At 38.4% G+C, this 25,368-nt stretch overlaps 1 pseudogene; it reads left to right on the top strand.

Moving 5' to 3' along the window:
- The first annotated feature begins 900 nt into the window (after positions 1-900).
- LOC108178048 (small ubiquitin-related modifier 1 pseudogene) lies at positions 901-22,739 on the top strand (annotated as a pseudogene).
- The last annotated feature ends 2,629 nt before the right edge of the window (positions 22,740-25,368 follow it).

Genomic DNA, 25,368 nt, shown 5'->3' with positions numbered 1-25,368 from the left:
TGCCACAGCACCAGCCCAATTGTGATTCACTTTGGATGACAAGGACCAAAGTGTTTGCAGGTGAGGATCAGGAGTGGATGAACTATCCAAGTGTCATCCTGGTGATGGGAAGGACATGTAGTAAGGACAGTTCCCCCACATTTCTGGGGTTTCATGAGAAGGGATTTCCCCTAAATTGCCCTAAATTCTTTTCCCAGCCCTTACTCTGCCAAGACAAGATGGGAGTAATTTAATATATTTGTAAAATTGGAAAGAATGTGCTTTTAGGTTTAGATCAAGTCCAGTCTGTTACCACTTGGGGAGAAAAATAAGTCTTCCTTTTTCTCCTTAATGCAAGTACACTATAACACTTCGGAGTGCCTTCCTCAAATGTTCCCAATCCCACTTCCTTGAAGCCCGCAGTGCTTGTCAGAAGAGGCAAGGCAAGCTTGCACCAGGACCCCTGTGTGGCCAGTCCCTTCTCCTTTTTGAAGTCCTACTCTCTGACTCCATAGCCGCTCTGCCTATGGAGTCGAATACGTATCACAAAGAGCTCCAGTGCTCGTATTGAGGGTCATTCTGGGAATCCATGATCAAACCAGGTGCTGACACGCCTTTGCAGGGTGACTCACGCATGCTGCACACAGGACCAGATTAAGTTTCTGGGATTGCCATCAACTGTCACTGAGCCTGGGGGCTGGAGCTGTGTGTCGGGCTCATGCATGCAGTCTTGCCTGTCTGTGTTTCCTTGCTGAAGCCACCTTAGATAAGCAACACCACAACAAGCAGAGTCAGGGGAAGGCACCTTCGACCCTAGGCGCCTCCTCAGCTTGCTCCACAGACTCTTCGCCGCCCAGCAGGCAGCCTTCCAGGGGTGGCCATACCTGTCTCCTCTGGGACTTTTCACGGTCATTGTTCTATATGGTAGATGGACTCTTTACCCAATGTCTTTTCTCATTTCTCTTCAATGTGGTGAAGGTGTTCTCCAGAACTGGTCTTAAGCTGTGCTGGAGGTAGGAATAGACATTTTTAGACAAATGTGGTGTTCTTCTTGCTCTGTCCTCAGACCCTTTCATGTGCTCCCAGCTGATGGCCATGTCTGAGGCAGGGTGAAGTCATCCTTGAAAGAAATCACATTCTGAAAATTCAATGATTATGTCCTAGAAAGTTCAAGAGAAGGCATGACTGGGAAATATGCTAGTCTAAATTTCCAGTATAAAATTCTGAAAGGCAAACTTAATAGGAGGAGGAAAAACAATTGTTCACATTTTCCTCCAGATTCTAAGACTTGTGTGCTTGGTCCTCATCCACAAAGCAAAGTAACCACCAGTGAGAGAGTCATTGGAAGCCAGATGGATGGTGAAGCATGTGCAGTTATGTGAACAGCATTAAATAAATGGCACAGGGATCTGCAGGTACGGGAAGATACCTGACATTTCCAACAAACTAGGTAGCTTAAAACAGAAGACATTTATTTTCTCACAGTTCTCGAAGCTGTAGGCCTGAAATTATGGTTTTAGTGGCTAATAGTCCCTCTGAAATCTTGGGGTAAGAATCCTTTCTTGCCTCCTCTAGGACTGGTTACCAGAAATCCCTGGCATTTTGTGGTTTGTAAAATTGAGAAAATCGAGGCTCAGAAAGACACAAAAGTGAAAGGGCCTGCTGAAATCCACCTTGCTGCTGCACTCAGTTCATTATAGTGATTTTGTGTGTTGTTGCGTTATAAGCTTTTTGCTTGAAATATGCATTTAGAAAAAGCACATATTACCAAAACTGTACTGCTTGATACGTTTTCATAAACATAACACACCCAATGTGATCCATGCCCATACCAAGAGAAACAATAGCATGACCTCACAAGCCCTGCCATGTGTCCTGTCAGTCACTGTTCCTAAGGGTGACCCCTCTCCTGACTTCCAAGAATGAGTACTTTTCCCATTGCTATTATTTATACAAATTTCATAACACACACATGGGAGGGGGATATTGTGTTAGTTTCTATTGCTGATATAACAAATTACCACAAATTTAGTGTCTTAAAAATAACAAATTTATAATGTTCTGTAGGTTTGAGGTTTGAGGCAGGTCTTACTGGGTCAAAATTGAAGAGTGAGCAAGGCTGTGTTCCTGAGGGGAAACCCAGGCCTCCCAACCTTTTCTACCTTCTAGGAATCACCCACAGTCCTTGGTTTGAGTACCATCATTAATATTAACAGTGCTGCATCACCCTGCTCAGTATCCCACATTGTCACATCTTCCCCTTACCCACAGCCAGGAAAGCCTCTACAGCATTAAGAAGTTACAAAATCAGATTAAGTCCACTTGGATAATCCACAGCAATCTCCCCATCTCAAGCTCTTTAGTCTTAATCACATCACCTAAGTGAACATAGTCCCAAATCCCAGTGTTTAAGTCATAAATCTTTAGGAGTTCTTTTCTCTAGGGTGGAACTGCTAAGCTAAGGATATATATAAGATTTGAAAGATATCATATATAGATATAATAGATTTGATAGATATCACCAATTCTTCAAAGTAATTCTATCATTTTGTACTTCTACCAGCAGTATATAAGATTTTTCAATATTTGATATTTTGTCTTTTTTGACTTTAGCTATTCTGAAGAAGAGTACTATGATATGTGTCTGAAATATCAACATTCCAAATTGTCTATGTTTCCCTTTTTCTCCTAAAAGATTTATTTTATGTATTTGAAGGACAGAGTTACAGAAAGAGGTAGAGCCAGAGAGAGAGAGAGAGGTCTTCCATCTGCTGGTTCACTCCCCAAATGACCATAATGGCCAGCGCTGAGCTTATCCGAAGCCAGGAGCCAGGAGCCTCTTCTGGATCTCCCATAATGGGGCAGGGGCCCTAGGAGTTGGGCCATCTTCCACTGCTTTCCCAGGCCATAGCAGAGAGCTGGATCGGAAGTGGAACACTTGGGACTCGAATCAGCGCCCAACGGAATGCTGAGCACTGCAGGCTGGGGCTTTAACCTGCTGAGTCAGAGCGCCAACCCCTGTCTATGCTTTTCAAAATCCACACTCAAGAACTGTGAACGTTCTGAAATTTAACCCTACTTTCAAGCTGGCAAGCTGCTTTGACACTGTTTCATGGATTCTGACAAAAGATATGAGATTCCTGGGTCAGAGATAAAGACAGTTTCATTACTTATAGCAATAGCAGTGTTAAGAGCATCTGCATTCACTCCTGTTCCCCAAGTCCCAATATCTACAGGACAGCTTAAATAGTAGATGTCTGCTTTGCAAACAGGGCATTACAGAAGACAAACTCTGAGTTTAAACAATCAAATCTTTGGTACTGGAGAAACTGTATACTTGCCCTCTGCCCTAGAATAAGACAGTATGACTATCTTCCAATGCTTTAAAAACAAAAACAAAACAAAAAATGTTATTCTGGAGGCAGACACTATATTCAGCATATTAAGCCATTCCTGGGGCGGGTGTTGTGGCTTAACGGGTTATACCACCACTTAGGACACCTGTATTCCATATCAGAGTGCGAATGTCCGTCACAGCTGCTATACTTCAGCTATAATCCAGTTCCCTGCTAATGTGCCTGCAAAGCAACAGATGATGGCTCAAAAACTTGAGTCCCTGTCACCCTAGTCTGGGAGATACAGATAGCATTCCTGGCCCAGCCTGGAAGTAGCAGTCGTTTGAGGGAGTGAAGTGGTAAATGGGAGGTATCTTTCTCCCTCTCTCTTCCTCTGTCACTTTGTCTTTCAAATAAATAAATAGATAAAACAAAATGCAAAGCCATTCCCACTAGGAATAATATTTAGCAAATATTCCAGAATAAAGGCAGTGGGTCAATCTGCTCTCAGTACATGCAAAGAAATCAAGAGACAGGGGAATTATCTTCCAACCTGTTGTCTATCTTTATTATTGTGATTAGCGGATGGTGATACATTTAACAACACAAAGATATACCATTTATGAGAAGTTCTACAAAAAAAATAAACCAAAGCATGTCCTTGCATCTAGAAGCTTACAAACTTGTAGATGATGAAAAGCACACACAAGTCGGCACTGTGGCTCACTAGGCTAATCCTCCGCCTTTGGCACCGGCACACTGGGTTCTAGTCCTGGTTGGGGCGCCGGATTCTGTCCCGGTTGCCCCTCTTCCAGGCCAGCTCTCTGCTGTGGCCCAGGAGTGCAGTGGAGGATGGCCCAGGTGCTTGGGCCCTGCACCCCATGGGAGACCAGGAGAAGCACCTGGCTCCTGCCTTCGGATCAGCGTGGTGTGTTGGCCGCAGCGTGCTGGCTGCGGCGGCCATTGGAGGGTGAACCAACGGCAAAGGAAGACCTTTCTCTCTGTCTCTCTCTCTCACTGTCCACTCTGCCTGTCAAAAAATAAAAATAAAAATAAAGCACACACAAGAATAAGTTTAGTATAATGTCCTAAGCATGTACCAGGAAGTCTCTCTTCACAGCTATGTAATTACAGAACCTACTGTTATTAAACTTTATTATGTAGTCTTTGATATTTACAGGTTTAAACTTCTATGTAATACTATGTTCTTTTGTTATATATCTTTGGGCCTAGAACTCAATAGCTGTGTATTAACTACTAAAGCAAGCTTTTATAAAGAAGAAAGGAGGAGATCTTTTTTGCTGTAGGATTTAGGGAAAAATTTATAGTAGAGATCCTTCAATTAGAGCTTAATGTATGAAAGAGCACAATGAAGACAGGGTAAACATTTTAGGTGAAAGGAATAGATATGTGGAGTGAATCTGGAGAACTAATAAAAATTCATTTTTTTACTAAAATGAGACTTCATTTGGAGAATAAGAAAGAGAATCCTGTTAGATAGCCCCTTTCCCAAGTCTTCTCAAGTGCAGGAATTTGGTCTTAATTCTTTGTCAATAGAAGTGTTTTATTCCATCATATGGAATAAAATATATTCTTTATTTTATTGATTGAATTAAGTAGAACTGAAAACTAGAGTCCACTGTGGAGCCTTAAAATGCTTGAGTCCACCAAGAAAGGCCCAGAAGTCTTGAATTGCACTAGGAATTTGTGACAATGCTTGATGGGAGACAGATGCGATGCACTGTGTCACAGTAAGACATGGAGATAACGTGGCAGCAAATTCCCAACAGCTCAGCTGAACTGGAGTGCAGCAGAGGGAGGGGTGAAGGTCTCTCTGCCACTCAATCTCGCATTTCTGAGTTGATTTCTTTGTCCTTGGGCCTCAGAGTAGAGTGGTAGCTTTAACCCTGGGAAAGAAGGCAGGAAGAAATGAGAGCTCTGAGGAAAGCAGCCCGAGTGTTTGTTTTGGGGTTTTGGACACTTTAATGAATCGCTGGAACAAACATTTCTTTACATTTGTCTGCCTTTTAAACTCATAGAACACAACTCATGAATTTAGAGTGTGCTTTCTGGAACAGGCACGGGTGCTGAAAGATTGGGAAATTTAATTACTTCCTGACACATACAGTATTTGACATCTTAACACTCCTGCTATTTATTTACATATTAAGTGTAACAAGCATTTTAGTTGGGAGGTGATATGGATTGACTTTATTTAAACTAATTTTAGCTTCTCTCTTCTGTCTTCTTGTGTGCAATATTATTAATATAATTAACTCTAACAACCACAAAATTTGTATTTTAAAATACTTCAAGACTGAATATATGTAAAGCTTTTCTATGTTAAAATAATATGAGATTTAGATTCGAATCTTAAGTGGTAGAGAGTTCCTGTGTATCTTTCCTTCAGTGTCCATTAATATTAAAATCTTGTATAGTCATGGTACCTTTATAAAAAATAAAGCTGATGGCCTGAGAAAGCAGTGGAAGATGACCCAAGTCCTTGGGCCCCTGCACCCACGTGGGAGACCCGGAAGAAGCTCCTGGCTCTTGGCTTCAGATCAGTGTAGCTCTGGCTGTTGCAGCCATTTGGGGAGTAAACCATTGGATGGAAGACCCCTCTCTCTCTCTCTCTCTGCCTCTCTTCTCTGTGTAACTCTGACTTTCAAATAAATAAGTAAAACTTTAAAAAAAATCTGAACACTTAAAATTTGGCTTTTGAAAAATAAAAGTTTAATGTGGACAGTGTTTAAGACTAATTTTCACATTTATATAAAGAGAGGAGTACATGCTTTTATATATATATATGTCTCATACATGTATATGTCATCAAAAATATTTTAGGTTGTAGCATTTTGTGCTAGGAGACAGAACATAATCTTAACCTAAAGGTTACTCTAAGTCCCTGATGACACTGCATTTCATCAGTTCTCTTTCAGTTAGTTCATATTCAGGAGAATGACTTAACTGTTCTGTTAGTGAATAGCAAATGAAAATTATAAGCATTTTAACAAGCAGATTTCATATTAAATTTTTCCTATTTAGACCTTCACATTTCATTTCCAATAACTCACTGTAAAACCAAAACAAAAAATAATTAAATCAAATACATTACAGATCTGCTAAAAATATGTCAAAGTAGTCAAAACTGTGTTTTTCTCAACTGAGCCAACTGAGAAACAAATATTATTTTAAACACAGGCCATTAAACAAATCCTGCAGCATTTTTTTCAAAAGATTTGTTAGAAATGTATTATTTATGTTGTGAAAATAATGCATATATATCAACCATTCCAGTTACCATAACAACAAAGTATAAAGCATTTCCCTTTATTTTAGTTTCAATCAAATCCATTTTTATTTGGTTTCCACAACCAAAAATAAGAGAAAAACTGAGAGAGACCCAGAGAAAGAAATATTAATACAGCATTTCTACTTCCACTCATAGGCAAAAATCTCAGTTTTTGTCCATTCTTTTTGGTAGGCTCGAACAATACCACACTTGAGAATTGCTCTGTGATAACGTCTAGGTAAAGTGATCAAAGGTACATTTTCTAGCATCTCTGTGTCTTGGCACAATATCAGATTAAGCTTTTGCCAAAAGTGAACAGAAGTTTCCTATGGAAGCTTCTGGGACCTTTAGTAAATGCTAGCTAGTGCACACATTTTTACCTCCTCTTCAGCTCCATCTATGTCTCCATTGTACTCCCTGAAACACTGATATGGGGAGAACTTTCACTGCCATTCTGGACCCTGAGGACAGGTGGCATACACCAGAGATGGCTGAGCATGGGGCTAGTTTGAGAACTTTTCATAACACACCAGCACTTGACTGTCTTTCTCAAAACTTTTCCATGTTTTTACCATTGTGGTGTAGCAGGTAAAGCTGCCACTAGCAACACCAGCATCCAATATGGGCACCAGTTCATGTCCTGGCTGCTCTACTTTCTTTTCTGCTTCCTGCTAATGCCTGGGAAAAACAGCCACAGATAGCTCAAGTCTTGGGCCCCGGCACCCATGTGGAAGACCCAGATGAAGCTTCTGACTCCCGGTTTGGGCATGTTTCAGCCCTGGTTGCTGCAGCCACTTGCTAAATAAACCAGTGGTTTGAAGACCTCTCTCTCTGTCTCTCCTTTTCTCTCTGTAACTCTTTCAGTTAATAAAAAATCTTAAAAAAAAAAAAAAACACTTTTCCACAAGAGAGAAAGTGGATCTATTTTATTTACACTGTTACTGTTCTGCATTTTTATGCTGTTTGCAACTAAAACCAATCCTCATATCCTGTATTTTTATGAAACATGGAAATATGGAAGGACCTGACATTCCTATTTTTGAGAGAAATGTATCTTCATTCATTTATCTGCATATCTATCACTGCATGTGTTTGAGTTGGCTACCTCTGCTACTGCTACTATGCTCTTGGTGGACTCTAGCAGGATGCCACCAACACTGTTACCGCCTCCCTCTCTTCCTGAGCCTGCCAACAGAGTTCTCAGTCCGTCTTAGACACTTCTTTATTTGATCTTGGTTTGTTTATTTCCAAGAATATCTTGGCATTCTAAAATAAATAATAAAGTTCTAGAGTTTTACACGACCAGGAGTGGGAAATTGCTACTTCAAGCTTTCAGTTTTGGGAAAATAGTAAAGATAACACAATCTTACAATGTTACTAAATAAGCAGAGTAAATGTACGTTGTTTAGAATATACTCAAAATAATTAAGTAATTCATTTATAAACTCAGTAGGGAAATAGAGTGAACATATGTGAAGGGACTTCAAAAAACTCATGTATTGGGACCAGCATTGTTCCATAGTGAGTAAAACCTTGCATGTAATGCTGGCATTCCGTATCGACACTGGTTCTAGTCCCGTCTGCTCCACTTCTGATCCAGCTCCCCACTAATGACCTGGGAAAAACAATGGAAGATGGCTCATGTGCTTTGTCTACTGACACAAACATGAGAAACCCTAATCAAGGTTGTGGTTCCTGATCTTGGCTTAGTCTATTCCTGGCCACTGCAGCCATGTGGGGAGCAAACCAGCAGATGGGAGAAAAACCTCTCTCTCTCTCTCCGCATGTGTGTGTGTGTGTGTGTGTGTGTCTCCCTCTTCCACCCTCTCTGCAACTCTGACTTTCAAATAAATAAAAAAGTTTGGAAACAAAAAGTTCATGGAAAATAGAATTCATAGAGGAATTTTTTGGTACAAAAATGTTTTAAATTCATGCATAATTTGTCACAATATATATTTCTTGTAAACTAAAGTAGGGATCTCTTCTAAGTTACAGCAAAGAGGCATTCTGAAATAGAAAAAATATATTAAGTAAGATTAAAACACACAAAAAGCAATAGCCTTTATATACATAGACAATGCTATGGCTGAGAAAGAACATCTAACATCAATCCCATTTACAATAGCTACAAAAAACATTAAATACCTTGGAATAAATTTAACCAAGGGGATCAAAATCTCTATAATGAAAATCACAAAACATTAAAGTAAGAAATAGGAGACATAAAAAAGGAAAAATCTGCCATGTTTGTGGATTGGAAGAATTAATATCATCAAAATGTCTGCATTATTCAAAACAATTTACAGGTTAAATGCAATTCCAATCAAAATAGCAATGACATATTTTTTCTAGAAAAAATGATTCTAAAATTCATATGGAAATGTAAGAAACACTGAAAAGCTAAAGCAACCTCATACAACAAAAACAAAACTGGAGGCCTCACAATACCAGATTTCAAGCCACACTACAGGGAAGTTATAATCAAAATAGCCTGGTACTGGCAAATATATATATATATATATATATATATATATATATAGACGTGTAGACAAATGGAACAGAATAGAAACTCTAGAAATCAATTCATGCATCTACAACCAACTAATCTTTGAGAAAGGAACTAAAGCCAATCCCTGGAGCAAGGACAGTCTCTTCAAAAATAGTTCTAGGAAAACGATCTCCATGTGCAGAAGTATGAAACAAGACCCCTACTTTACACCTTACACAAAAATCTACTAAAAATGTATCAAGGACCTAAATCTACAATCTGATATGATCAAATTATTGGAGAACATTAGGGAAACTGCAAGACATTGGCATACACAAAGACTCCTTGGAAAAGACCCCAGAGCACAAGCAATCAAAGCCAAAATTGACAAATGGGATTACATCAAGCTGAGAAACTTCTGCACTGCAAAGGCACCCCTCAACAAAAGGAAGAGAAAACCAACAGAATGGGAGAAAATATTTGCAAACTATGCAACTAATAAAAGATTAATACCCAGAATCTAATTAATATACAGAGCTCAAGAAATTCAACAACAACAAAGCAAACAATCCAGTTAAGAAATGACCAGAGGGGGCCTGCGCCGTGGCGCACTAGGTTAATCCTCCTCCTGCAGTGCCCACATCCCTTATGGGTGCCGACTTCTAGTCCTGGTAGCTCCTCTTCCAGTCCAGCTTTCTGCTGTGGCCTGGGGGGGCAGTGGAGGATGGCTCAAGTGCTTGGGTCCCTGCACCCACGTAGGAGACCAGGAAGAGGCACCTGGCTCCTGGCTTCAGATTGGTGTAGCTCTGGCCGTTGAGGCCATTTGGGGAGTGAGCCAATGGAGGGAAGACCTTTCTCTCTTTCTCTCTCACTGTCTGTTACTCTACCTGTCAAGTAAATAAATAAAATCTTAAAAAAAAAAAAAAAAAGAAAAGAAATGAGCAGAGGACTTGAACAGACATTTTTCAAAAGAGGAAATTCAAATGGCCAACAGACACAAGCAAAAATGCTCAGGATCACTAGCCATCTGGAAAATGTGAATCAAAACCATAACAAGTTATATACATAACAATTAGAATGGCACTCATACAGAAATCAAAAAACAATAAATGCAGTGAAGATGTGGGGAAAAAGTAACCTAATCCACTACTGGTGTGAATGTAAACTGGTGCAGCTATTGTGGAAGACAGTATGGAGATAACTCAGAAAGCTGCAAATAGATGTGCCATATGATCCATCCATCCCACACCTGGAAATTTACCCAAACAAAATGAAATCTGTATATAAAAGATTTATCTGTACCCCTATGTTCATTACATCTCAACTCACAATAGCTAAGATATGTAATCAACCCAGATGTTCATCAGCTGATGACTAGATAAAGAAATTATGGTATGTACACTATAGAGCACTACTCAGCTGTAAAAAAAAAAATGAAATCCTGTCTTTTGCAACAAAATGGGTGCAACTGGAAACCATTATATTCAGTGAAATAAGCCCATCCCAAAAAGACAAATATCATATGTTCTCCCTGATCAGTGATAACTAATAGAGCACTAAAATGTAATGATGGGGGTGAAACTGATATGAGATTTGATGATTTTTTACAGCCCTTGTCACTACTGTTGAGAAACGGTATTTTTTGCTTCATACTATTGATTGAATTCATTACTTAGTGTAATCTTATGAGTAAACTGAAGATAGATCTTTGTAAAAATTAAGAGTGTGAATATGAAAGGAGGGTGGAGGTAGGGTGGGAGCATGGCGGGGCATGATGGTAATGTGAGAAGTATCACTATGTTCCTAAATATGTATATATGGAATACATGAAATTTGTATGCCTTAAATAAAATGAAAAAATACATTTAAATCTCATTTGAAAACCTATTTGTCCAGTAAAATAAGAATTTGAAAATAAAAGGGAAAAGGATAAATTATTAATACACACTAAAAATAAGAACAAAGATATGTTGACAGTTTACTATTAAATGGTAAACAAAATATTAGAGAGGAAAAGTATCTTTTGATAAAGAAAACATACAAGAGATTAGATGGTGATAGATCAAGGCTAATTTAGGCTAAATCTCTAGAATGTTGTTCTAACATAAAACAATTGGCACAACAGAATGGTGTGTCATCAGTCTTACTAAAAGTGGAATGTAATAGGATACAGACGTTTATAAAAATTTGAATCTGGCAACTCTGGTTCAGGCCCTATAAAGCAGCTCCTGGCTAGACAAGAATCGCAGAATCATCAAGATAAAGTTGTTGGCTCTAAGCACTCCTGCCAAAATACTCATGTTCATGTACTCACATCCTCCCTCCTCCTTCCTTTCATATTTTTCTTTTAATTTTTACAATGACATACTCTCACTTTATTTTATAATCAAAAGGTTAACCCTCCACTAAATAAAGAATTCAACAGGTAGTAAGTAGAAAAACCACACAGTTCCTCAAGCATATAGACATGGGCTGTAAATAATAACAAATTTTCAAAATTTCCATTTCACTCATATACAATACTGGTTTTGTACTCTGTATATTGTTACCACAAATAATGGAGGTATCTGTCTTTTGGAGACAAGCTTATTTCACTAAGCATAATGGTTTCCAGTTGCATCCATTTTGTTTCCAAAGGTAAATTTCATTCATTTTTATTGCTGAGTAGTAATCCATAGTTCATGTCTACCACATTTTCCCTATCCAGTAATTAGCTGATGGATATCTGGGTTGATTCCATATCTTAGCTATGGTGAATAGAGCTGACATGAACATGGGGTTAAAGATCACTAGTTCATATGCTGATTTCATTTCATTTCATTTGGGTAATATCCAAGGGGTGGGAAAGATGAGTCATATGGTGTATCTCTTTTCAGCTTTCTGAGTATCTCCACACTGTTTTCTACAATGGTTGTACTAGTTTACATTCTCACCAACAGTGGATTAGGTTAACTTTTTAATCAAATCCTCACCAGCATTTATTGGTTTTTTGATTTCTATATGAGAGCCATTCTAAGTGGGGTGAGGTGAAACCTCATTTTGGTTTTGATTTGCATTTCTCTAATGACTAGTGTTCCTGAGCATTTTTGCATGTCTGTAGGCCACTTGAATTTTATCCTTTGAAAAATGCCCATCCAAGTCTTTTGCCCATTTCTTAACTGGATTGTATGTTTTGTTGTTGAGTTTATTAAGCTCAATATAGATTCTGGATATTAATATTTTATCAGTTGCATAGTTTGCAAATATTTTTTCCCATTCATTGGTTTCCTCTTCCCTTTGTTGAGGGGTTCCTTTACAGTGCAGAAGCTTCTCAGCTTGATGTAATCACTTTGTCAGTTTTGGCTTTGATTGCCTGTGCTTGTGTGGTTTTTTCCAAGAAGTCTTTGCCTATGTCAGTGTCAGACAGTTTCCCCAATGCTCTTCTCCAGTAATTTGATAGTCTCAGGTCTTAGATTTAGATCCTTGATCATTCTGAGTTGATTTTTGTATTAGGTGCAAGGTAGGGTCTTGTTTCTCTCTTTTGCATGCATAGATCAAATTTTCCCAATGCCATATGTTGAAGAGACTGTCCTTTCTTTAGGGATTTATTTTAGCTCCTTTGTCAAAATTAGTTGGTTGTAGATGTGTGGATAATTTCTGGGGTTTCTGTTCTGTTCCATTGGTCTACATGTCTGTTTTTTGTGACAGTACCAGACTGTTTTGATTAGAACTGCCTTGACATCAGGTATTGTGATACCTCCAGCTTTGTTTTTGTTGTATAAGATTGCTTTAGCTATTCAAAGTCTATGGTGTTTCCATATGAATTTAATATTCTTTTCTAGGTATGAGAAGAATTTTATTGATACTTTATTTGGGATGGCATTGAATCTATAAATCGCTTTGGATAGTACAGACATTTTGACAATATTAATCCTTCCAATCCACAAACATGGAAGATTTTTACCTTTTTTTTGGTGTCTTCCTCCATTTATTTCTTTAATGTTTTGTAATTTTCATTTTAGGTATCTTTGACCTCCTTAGTTAAATTTATTTAAGATATTTACAATTAAATTTATTCAAGATATTTACAACTTTTGTAGCTGTTGTGAATTGGACTGATATTACAAGTTCTTTCTCAGCGATGGCATTATCTGTGCACATAAATACTATTGATTTTTATGTGTTTATTTCAATCCTGCAAATTTACCAAACTCTCTTATGAGTTCGAATAGTCTCTTAGTGGAGTCTTTTGGTTCCCCTATATATAGGATCAAGTCATTTGCAAACAGGGATAATATGATTCCCTCCTTTCCAATTTGTATTCATTTTACTTTTTTTCTTGCCTAATGGCTCTGGCTAAAACTTTCAGAACTACAATAAATAGCAATGGTGAAAGTGGGCATTCTTGTCTGGGTCTGTATCCAAGTGGAAATGCTTCCAACTTCTCCCCATTCAATATGATGCTGACTGTAGCTGTGTCATACATTCCCTTGACTGTGTTAAGAAATGTTCCTTCTATATATTGTATGCTTAAAATTATTATCTTGAAAGAATGTTGTATTTTATCAAATGCTTTCTCAGCATCTATTGAGATAATTCTGTGGGTTTTATTCTTAAATGCATTAATGTGATGCATGACATTGATTGACTTGTGAATGTTGAACCGTCCCTACATACCAGGCATAAATCCCATTTGGTTGGGGTGAACGATCTTTCTGATGTGTTGTTGCATTCAATTAGCTAGTATTTTCTTGAGTATTTCTGCATCTATGTTCATCAGTCATGTTGATCTTCAGTTCTCTTGTTGTATATTTTTTCCGGTTTTGGAATTGGGTGATGTGTGCCTCATAGAGGGAGTTTGGGAGGATTACCTCCCTTCCAATTGTTTTTGAATAGTTTCAGATTGGGATTAATTCTTCTTTAAAAGTTTGGTAAAATATAGCAGTGATGCCTTCTGGTCCTGGGCTTTTCTTTGTGGTGTAGGTCTTTACATCTGGTTCAATCTCCATCTTGATTATTGGTCTGTTTATATTTTCTGTCTTTATGACTCAACTTTGGAAGATTGCATGTGTCAAGAAATCTATCAATTTCTTCTAGATTTTCCAATTTGTTGGCAAAAAATTCTTTGTAGTAATTCCTGATGATTCATTTTATTTCTGTGGTAGCCATTGTAACATCTCTTTTTTCACCTCTGATTTTATTAATTTGGGTCATCTCCATTTTTTGGTAAGTTGGGCCAATGGTATATCAATTTTGTTTATATTTTTCAAAACCAAGGTTATTAATGTAACTAATGACTGGCCCTGCCATTTTTTCATAATTATTCCTATTGTTTGCTTAGGATTTCCTTTGTACTTTTACTAGGAGATTTTCTAACTTCATATTCTTTCATAATGATGACTGTCTTTCTCTATTTCTCTCTGTATAGCTTTTTTTTATGTATCATTTGTAAGAGTGGATAAGTGGTGACAATTTTTTCATTTCCTATTGTTTTGGAAAGGTCTTTATTTCACCTTCATTCATAAATGAGAGCTTTGCAGTGGATAGTATTCTGGGTGGAGTTTTTTTCCTCTAGGACGGGACTATGTCTCTTCATTCTCTCCTAGCACGTAGTGTTTCTAATGAGAAATCAGCTGTCAGTGTAATTGGAGAGCCTCTGAAGGTAATCTGGCATTTTTCTTGTACATATTTTAGAATCTTTTCTCTATTTTTGTTGTTGTTGTTGAAAGTTTTACTATAATGCATATTGGTGAAGATCTTTTCTGCTCATGTCTGTTGGCATTATGTGCTTCCTATACTTGGTGTCTTCATTTTCTACATCTAGAGACATTTTCTGCTATGATTTCACTAAATAGGCCTTCTAATCCATTCTCTCTTTCCACACCTTCAGGAATTCCTAAAACCAGTATGTTATGTTGTCTGATAGTATCACATAAATCTCAAACACGTTTTCAGTTTGTCTAATTTTTTTCTTTTTTTTTCTTTATTTATTTTTGTGTGACTGAGATATTTCCAAAGATTTGTCTTCTAGCTTAGATATTCTTTCTTCTGTACCACCAAATCTATTGTTAAGGCTTTTCACTGTATTTTTTTTATTAATTATACTGAATTCTTCATTTCTAATATTTCAGTTTGATTTTTCTTCTACATCTTGGCAAAATTTTTCATCATTGTCATGCATGGATTTCTTTAACTCATGGATTTGCTTCTCATTGTTTTTGAGTAATCTTATGATCACTCTACTGAATTCCTTTTCAAGCATGTCTTCAATCTCTTCAACTTCACATCCTAATATTGAAGTGTTTTGTTCTTTTGGGGGTTTCATATGGTCTTCTTTGTTCATGTTTCTTGTATTTCTACATCTATTTTGAGACTTCTTTGTAACCAGTTGTTGGTTTTCTCCTCTGATGGCTTTTGTCTTTGAAATATATCATTGTGTCTCAGTGGAGTGTCTGTTCCTTCAGTAGATATTCAGAGGTATGTGCTGAGTGGGGCCAGTGAACTCTGGTCAGTGCTTGGGAATGGTGCAAGAGTCCACGGTAACACCCAAGTTGGGTGTGGTAGATTTCCTCTATTGTCAGTAGGAGGGAGAATGTGATCATGTTGGCTGGTGTGATCGCTGCCTCACCTCCTCTCTTCCAAGGTGATCAATGCCAGCAATAAGCCCACCATGGCTATACAACCCACCCACACAGGCACATGAACCACATAAAGGATCTGTGTGTTTTTCAGTGTGAACACAGAACCCCTGCTATGGCCCACCCCAAGCACTCAAGGAACTCTGAGCTTCTGATGCCAGACACAGTGCTTGTCCAGAGAGCCAGCTTTACCCCATGTCCTATTGTGCAGACACAGAATCTATACACTCTTAGTGCACAAGGCTCCCACAGTCACTGGGATCAGGGGATTCTCCCTCATCCCTGTGAGCATGCTCCATCCATGTAGAGAGCCAAGGCTGTCCCAGAGCCTGATAAAATCCCCAATTGTGTGTGTTAGAAGTGGGGGGCTGTGGTTGCCTGCACTCAACTTACCAAGATGGCACCTCCTCTCTAATAGCTCCTGGGAGCCCTTGTGGTGGGAATGGGAAGCAGGCAATATGTTCTCCCATAGCAAGGTTAAATGGGCACCCTGCCTCCTGCTAGTGCTATGGGTTGTACTCATGTCAGTATGGATTGCAAGGTTCTCCCTCAGGCATTAACACCAGTAATATGAGTGACCACAGACTCCTCTCTCTCTAAGGAGATGGAGTCTCCTTGTGACTCTGATTCTGATATTGGTAGGAATGGAACAGAGGCAAACTGCCCTACTTTTCGCTGCAGCGTATGGAGCTCCATGGGAGTGGAGGAGGGGAAGGAAGCAAGGTGTGTTTCCTGCTCCAAACCCAGCAGGTGCTCAGACCCCAGTCAGCTCTCCAGACTCAAGTGAAAGTCACTGTGTGACTGTGGAATTCCCCCTCAGCTAAAAGTGTGAGGGGTGGGGCTCACAACAGTTCTTTCCTACCTTGGTGTGGTAAGATGGCTGCTCACAGCCAGTCGCTGGCTACCACAGATAGCTAGTGTAGCAGTGTCTCTGTCTTCTCTCCTCTGTGCCACAGAGTCTTTATTGTTTTTTTTTTTTTTTTAATTTCATTTCTTTGCAGAATACTTCCATAAGTCAAACCTCTGGAAATGTGGTCCTTCCTTTGTTCTCTAGTGTGGCTACACCCTATTCAGCCACTGTGGAAGTACTTGTAATATCTATTTTCTGCAAGAACAAAACCATGGTTTTTTTCGTCTATTTTTCTTCTCCTTAATTCTTCCCCAATGTGTTCTGCCTAAACTACAGTTCTTGAGGGAACCAAAATGACAAATCAACCATTTTATTATTTCATTTTATTTTACCTTCTATAATCTCTGTGACAGTCAGTCATTGTTCTTCCCAGTGGCCACCAAGCTCTAGTGTTGTCCGGGTGAGCCTCTTTCACCACCACCATTTTCTCCACTAATGCTCAGGAAACATACCCTGGTTCTAAAGCAGAGTGTTCCCTTGCTATTGGTGTAAATCATTGATTATGACCTTGATTTAATTTATTTTGATGTTCATGCTTGAAAAATTTGATCACTCAGATTTCAATTACCGGTCAGATGTCAATTCTGAAAAGATAGCTTTTTATTCAAATTTCTGTACATTTTTTCTTTAAGATTGGATGTAAATGACAGTGTTACATATGAATTAAATCTAATTGTTTATCTGATGCTAAGATAGCTATAGAATTTTTTTTTAAATTAAGATATGAGAAAAATGGAAAAGATTATATAGTGAATCTAGAATTTGATACTGCCATCTGTTGGTTTGAAGAAACCTTGCATGAGTTCTAAAGCTTTCAGTTCTTTCTCTACCAGTTTTCAAGAAAAACATGGTGAAGTTTACGTTCTCTGTAGTTCATGCTCCTGTTCTCAGAGCTCCCATATAACCAATACTCAGAAGTATCAATATTTTGACAAAATTGTGCTTTTGATTCTTTTTTCCTAAAATATTTCTAAATTTCATATTGTTCATATGTTCACATCTATACTTCAGCATATATTTAAAAAATACAAGGGTGCTTTGAAAAGTTTATGGAAACTATATACTGTGAAAAAACTATGCATGAATTTCAAAATATTTTATTTCTTTTAAGCTTATCTTTTAAATCTATTTTTCATCAACCTTTTAAAAGTAATGTCATATAACTATCTTTTATGTTACTACAATATTATCACATGTAATTAAATTAACTATTCACACTTATCTAATATCTAATCCACAGCCAATTACTCTGATTTCCTCAAAACATCTTTTTGCAATTGTTTTATTTGTGCCATAACCAAAGTTGGTGGCATTTCATAAAGAGGAGTGACAATTTCACTATTCATATAATACTGCTTTGAATGTATTTTATTTTTGAAAAATTATAATTTTTCTTGAGTTTTAAATTAGGGAGACAATTAAGCAATTTATTATAAACATCCTAATCTTGACACTATATGTGACACTAAATGAAAATCTTCAATCCAAACAATTCATTTAAATTCATATTATTGTTATTACCAATAAAATTCATTTGTTATACCATTATTTAAATCATACATAACATTTTCTTTTTGTAATTACACAAAGCTTAGGGACTGGCATTGTGACATACAGGGTAAAACTGACTCCGGCTGCTCAACTTCCAACCCATCTCCCTGCTAATGGCCTGAAAAAATAGAAGACTGTGCTTGGGTCCTAGCCACTGACGCGAGAGATCAGAAGAAGCTCCTGGCTCCTGGCTTCAGCCTGGCCCAGCCCCAGCCATTGCAGGTATCTGGGGAAGTGTACCTGCAAATGGAAGATATCCCCCCACCCCCATATCTCAGACTTTCAAAAATAAATAAATCTTTAAAAATTGTAGAGGGATTAGCTTCTATACATACAGCCCAGCAACATTTAAATTTTACATGTAATCACCAGAGAAAATAACAGTATAGCCATCCGAAGTAATGATGTCACAGCCCTGGAAATGAAAGTAGTCCTAGCAAGGGTAAGTGGAAACTCAGCCATCTTGCAAATAAGCATCTGTTCAACATATTACAATTAGTAATCGTAGGTCCAAGACCCAACATTACTGCGACGTGTTTACAAAGCAGCATTTTATTTCGGCCATATGAGCACTCAGTAAAAACACCTTTCAGAATGTTTACATTGCCTTCCATTTTTTATCTATTTCGCTAAAAGTTACACGGGTATTTTATAAAAAAATAAAACTTCTTTTCTTTCTTAGCTCAAAATCAATGACAACATTTGTCTTTCTCTTCGTGTAGGCATTAAGTTTGGCTTTCTTTTATTAATCATTCTTCAATAGCAAATTACTTGATGTAGAACATGTAGAAAGTGATTTGAAGCTGATGATTCCATTCATCAAATTCCAAAAAAAAATGATGTGTCATTTTTACAATATACATTACTGAACCTGAACTGAACAAAAGAGACTCAACCTTAATTAATCATCCTGTCCTTTTCCCACAATCCTCTGCTGCCTGATGGCAAAATGATGCATCTCCTTCACACTGTGCAGTACTAAAGCCAGAGTAGAGGAAGTGAGATCACAGGGACTAGGAGAGAGATGGCAGTGCCTGGGCTAGGCTGGAAGTACTGGATGTCAGACAAATAGGTTATGTTCCAAATACGTTGTGGAAGTAAAAGTGTCACTTTCATTTGTGTGGTGGATATGTATGTGAGAAAAAGCAGTTGGTCAGTTATTATGAGTGAAACATTTAGAAGACACGTTCTTGGGGTAGGAGGGAGGTGTAGGTATTCATTTTAATAGAGACAGGGAAATAAAACTCCATGTTCAAGTTACCCATTAGCAACCCAAATGGCGATTTTAATTAGTAATTAGCTGTGACTGTGAGGAACACAGGAAAGAATTTTTAGTTCAAGATAGAAGTGTTGGAGTCATCTGAATGTAGATGATGTTTAAAATCCTCAAATTAAAAGTTATCCTTTAGGAACTAAAGATAGGAAATGAAAGAAGCTGTGCACTCAACTATGGGGCACGCTTACTCTAGAGGCTGGGGAGAGTAGACGGAGTGAGGAAGAGACTGAGAAAAAGTGGCTAACAAGAGGAGAGGAAAATGCAGGACAGGTATTCCAATCAGAAAGCTGTTCCTAGGAAGACGGGGTCACCAGACAATTTAATATTTAGACAGCTGGGATAATATGAGGTCTAAGCTCTGACCATCAGAATTTGGCAATACATTTGTCATAATAGAGTCAGTTCAAGGAGATCTTCAGAATAATTGGGTCAATGGAATAAGAAGTAATGGAAGGGGCCAGCACTGTGGCACAGCAGGTTAACGCCCTGGCCTGAAGCTCCAGCATCCAATATGGGTGCCAGTTCTAGTCCAGGCTGCTCCTCTTCCAATCCAGCTCTCTGCTATGGCCTGGGATAGCAGTAGTAGATGGCCCAAGTCCTTGGGCCCCTGCATCCGTGGGAGACCCGGAAGAAGCTCCTGGCTCCTGGCTTTGGATCGGCACAGCTCTGGCCGTTGCGGCCATCTGGGAAGTGAACCAGCGGTTGGAAGACCTCTCTCTCTGCCTCTCTTCTCTCTGTGTAACTCTGACTTTCAAATAAATGAATACATCTTTTAAAAAAAAGAAGTAATGCAAACCTTACTTGGTGGTAGAAGTTGTGGAGAGACAGGAGAATGAGGAAGTGCATGCATGGAGTATTAAAAAGAGCAGAGAAATGGGGTCATGAAGTAGGGATTATAGAGAGGATTTTTTCCTTTATTTATATATTTATTTATTTTTACTGTATTCAAAGCCACACAAACTTCCATTGAAAATAGCAACACTCAGGAGTGGACATTTGGCCTAGAGTTTGGGACAGCCTTGTCTCACATTGGGCTGCCTGGTTTTCATTCCTGGATCTAGCTTCTGACTCCAGCTTCTTGTTACTACAGACAGTGGAAGCTGTGGTAGTGGCTGAAGTAGTTGGATTCCTGCTCCCACATGAGAGACCTGAATTGAGTTTCCAGCTCCTGGCTCCGGCCTCAATCCCAGTTCCAGCCCAGCCCTATTCATTCTGGGCATCTGCGATATGAACCAGATGAATGGGAGTTTTCTCTCTCTCACACACACAAAGACTCTCAATTTGTTTCTGTCTCTGTTTCTCTCTGTCTCTCTCTTGTGTAAAGAGAGCAATATTCGTATATGATTTTACTTTAAAAGCTTTTAATTTTATTTTTTCTAGCTACCATTACCCAATGGCTCCCTGAAACACAACTTAATGGTAGATATCTTGATCATAATGAACCAAATTTTATTACAGCTACTCAAGTTATTTCTAATCACACCTAAAGTAGATACCGTTCATGTACTGAACACTTTGCTTAAAGGAAATAGTTTTATCTTATCAATATGGCTATAAATTTTATCTTTGTGTGCTATAAAGACTATAGAATGGAAAATGTGACTGTAAATGTTTTTGTTGAGGAATATTTAAACTTTGGTACTAAAATATTATTTACATTGTTTAGAAAATAAAATGAGAAAAAAGATTAAAACCAGCAGAATAGGAAAATATGGTATTCTTAAATTAGTAAAATAAATAAATAAATAAATAAGTAAATCAATGCCCAAAGCTTTTACTTGGGCAGTACTAATTATATTCATGTAGGGTGCTCAATACTGTAGAACTTGTTACTGACATCATAGAGTGTATAGACAGTTGGGAAGACAAGGAACATACAATAAGCCAACAATGAAGCAAAACGGTGAACCAATGAGCAGTGAAAACAATGCCGCCCATGGGGCTGGCACTGTGGCTCACTTGGTTAATCCTCCACCTGTGGCACCGACATCCTATATGGGCGCTGGGTTCTACTCCCGGTTGCTCCTCTTCCAATCCAGCTCTCTGCTGTGGCCCTGGAAGGCAGTGGAGGATGGCTCAAGTGCTTGGGTCCTGCACCCCATGGGAGACCTGGAAGAAACTCCTGGCTCCAGGCTTTGGATCAGCGTAGCTCTAGCCCTTGTGGCCATTTGGGAGGTGAACCAATGGAAGGAAGACCTTTCTTTCTGTCTCTCTCTCTCACACACACTGTCTAACTCTATCTGTCAAATAAATAAAGAAAAAAAATACCTCCCATCAAATTCAGGTATAAAAATAACTGATATGGCTAATTCTTCCGTAGCAGAAGCAAGCGCAGCAGCGCGTAAAATGGGAAAAACATTCCCTAGACAGAGAAGAACACTTTGGAGTAATTTAGGAACAAGTCAGTTAAAAATACTGTCTGTGATTCCTGTTGTGTTATATTCTTAATGGTGGAAATAAGAAGGAGGAGGAGGAGAAGGAGAATCTTCTCACTACAACATTATAATCAGAAAGACAGACAATAACACATGTTGGTGAATATGTGGGGAAGATGAAACGCATGCATTGTTAGTGGTTGTGTAAAAGCTGAAATTACTTTGGAAAATCTGACATTTCCTCAAAAAGTCAAACATAAAATCACTTCATGATCAAGCAACTGCAGTCCTAGGTGACTTGAAAGGTGTCTGTATAAAAACATACACATTAATGCTTATGTTGGCATTATTCATTCTAGCTAACAGATGGAAATAACTCAAGTACCTACATATTAATAAATGTATAAACAAATATGATCCATGATACGTATCCCACCATACATATAAAATGGTGTTTTATTCATTCATGAAAAGGAATAAAGTCCTGATACATGCAACACTAGGAATGAGAAGTCCCTTCAGCTGCGGTGTTGTGCTGCAGGCAAGGGAAAAAGATCTGTAAATCCCAGATCGAGGTTCTGCCTATCCCAGGTTGCTGCTTTACAATGTCCCAGGGAAAGCCACCGCCACCACGTGTGACCAGGAGGCAAAACTTTCAGCTGAGGACTTGGGGAATAAGAAGGAAGGAGAATACATTAAACGTCAAGTCACTGGACAGGACAGCAGTGAGATTCTCTTCAAAGTGAAAATGACAGCAAACCTCAAGAATCTCAAAGAATCATACTGTCAGTGTTCACTCAGGTTTCTCTTTGAAGGTCAGAGAATTGCTGATAATCATACTCCAAAAGAACTGGGAATGGAGGAAGGCGACGTGGTTGAAGTTTATCAGGAATGAACAGGGAGTTCAACCGTTTAGGTACTCTTTTTTTTTTTTTCTCTCTTCTCCCTTAATCCTTTTTTTTATTTTTAAAAATAGTTCCTTTGTAATGTGGTATTCCAAAGGGGCTTGAAAGCTGGCACCCCATTTTTTTTTTTGACAGATAGAGTTACACAGTGAAAGAGAGAGACAGAGAGACAGAGAGAAAGGTCTTCCCTCCGTTGGTTCACCCCCCAAATGTCTGCTACGGCCAGCACTGCGCCTATCCGAAGCCAGGAGCCAGGTGCTTCCTCCTGTTCTCCCATGCGGGAGCAGGGCCCAAGCTCTTGGGCCATCCTCCACTGCCTTCCCGGGCCACAGTAGAGAGCTGTACTGGAAGAGGAGCAACCAGGACTAGAACCGGCGCCCATATGGGATGCCGGCACCACAGGCAGAGGATTAACCAAGTGAGCCACAGCAGTGGCCCCTGCATCCCATCTTTTTAAGCCATATGGTAACTTGAATTTTAGTGCTCACTATCATTCTTGTTTTCATTGTGCTGATTTTTCGTGATCAAGCCTCAGCTCCCTGTCTTTTTTAGAATTCCGTGTGTATGCAGAGAGGCCACCTTTTTCAGAACTGTGCATTTTCAGGCTTGTAGTCATAGTTAAGACCGACTTTCCAAGAGGCCCTGAGATCCTAACAGGTGATTGCTCCGCTCCTGGACTGTGACTTTCAGCGGGAGATGGAAGTTCTTCAGAGGACAGAACTGTGGAAAAATGACCTTTCCTTAACTTGAAGCTACTTCTAAAAATACGAGGGTCTTGGCCAAAAGAAGAACAGATTGGTGTCAAGATGACAGATTTGGTGAGAGAAATGACTAACTCCAAAGACGGCTTCACGGAAGAGAAAGCATTTTAAGATTTTTAAAAAAATCTTGTCAAAAGATCTCAGAAAAGTTCTGACTTTCATAAGCAATTCATAAAATTATTCATGCAGAAGTGTGTACAACAGAACACTGCTCCTTTTGATTTCCTTTGTATTTTTTGGCCCAGGATACAGGTTTTAAATGGACATTATCTGTACCAGCTTCATTAAAATAAACAATACTGTAAAAATCGTACTAATGCTTATTTTATTTTTTAAGAATTATTTATTTATTTGAAAGTCAGAGTTACACAGAGAAAGGAGAGGCAGAGAGAGAGAGAGAGAGAGAGAGAGAGAGGTCCTCCATCTGCTGATACACTCCCCAATTGGCCACAACAGCCAGAATTGCATGGATCTGGAGCCACGCAGATCTAAATCCAAGAGCCAGTAACTTCCTCCGGGTCTTCCCATGCAGGTGCAAGGGCCTGAAGACTTGGGCCATCTTCTACTGCTTTCCCAGGCCATAGCAGAGAGCTGGATTGGAAGTGGAGCAGCAGGGACCCGAACCATCGCACACATGGGATCCTGGCACTGCAGGTGGTGGTTTTACCTACTATGCCACAGCACTAGCCCCCATTTTATTTTAATTGTATAGGAAGGAAAATGAAAATGCCTAAAATAAGGTTTCTTGTATAATACTGGAAATTGTACAATTTTTTCTTCACTACTGTACAGTGATGATGTTAATGACTTTGAAGAACTGAAAGTTACTAAAATGCCAACTCAATCAAGGATTTAATTAAGGCCACAATAACCTTTTTTAAATATTCAGTGTTCTGTTTTTTTAAAACTTGATATTTGTGTATGGTGCATATGTAATACGGTTATTCAAACCTGTTGAGTAAATGGACACACCAAAAATTACTGGTTTATATTGGTAATTTCAGTTCTTCAACAATTTTAAAATGTTCTGCATAGTTAAGGTTTTATATTTTTTCCTTGATATCATAAATATTTCTACTTTGTAAAATTAAAATGCCATATCGGTTCTTGCTAGAGGGCTTAACTTTTCCTTTTAAATCTTTAAGAATTACAGAATTTGGTATACACATAATTCAGTTTCATTTTATTCTAAATAGAATGTCAGCTAATGCTTAAGAAGAGCAAATAAAATTATCTTGAATGCATTTTACAAACTGTTACAGCTACTGAAGTCACCTGTTGAAAAATAGATTGACTTGATCCTACACATTGTTATATTTGACCCTTATTCGAAAAATTACTTGTATTGTATGTGTTAGGTCTTTTAGACTGTCATCTGGCAATTATTATGTTCATTATAGTGACTAGGAAGTAAGCCCATTTTTAGAAAATGAGTTGCATACTTCTGTAAAGATTGAATAACAAAACATATTGGCTATATGACCTAATCCAAAAATGCATGAATCTATAGCTTACTATTTTAATTCTGTTTATATCTTTAAGTGTCTGAAGGCTCTCAGAATTCAGGTGGTAGAGTTTACTTAGGTACTGAGGAAATAGTTTTTAGTTTATTAGATTCTTCTAAATGCTTTGTACTCAAAGGTTACCTTAAAAATGCTTATCAGATATAGGAGAGCTGATAAAATAGGCGTGTCATGGCAAAAATGTAATAAAGAACATCACATTGGAAGGACCTTGAATAACATTTAATGGAGATACTCTCACTGGTCCTTGACTGCAACATCTAAATTTGTAAAAGAAGGGAGAAAATAAAGTCAATAATGATAATTTCCTCCTTGAGGATGTTTTCTTTGTTCATTCTGTTCTTGAATTATTTGAC

Source organism: Oryctolagus cuniculus, chromosome 8 (genome assembly GCF_051225735.1).
Source record: "Oryctolagus cuniculus isolate XC-2025 breed Fujian yellow rabbit chromosome 8, ASM5122573v1, whole genome shotgun sequence".
Taxonomy (NCBI): domain Eukaryota; kingdom Metazoa; phylum Chordata; class Mammalia; order Lagomorpha; family Leporidae; genus Oryctolagus; species Oryctolagus cuniculus.
This window is presented reverse-complemented; position numbering and strand designations above follow the sequence as displayed.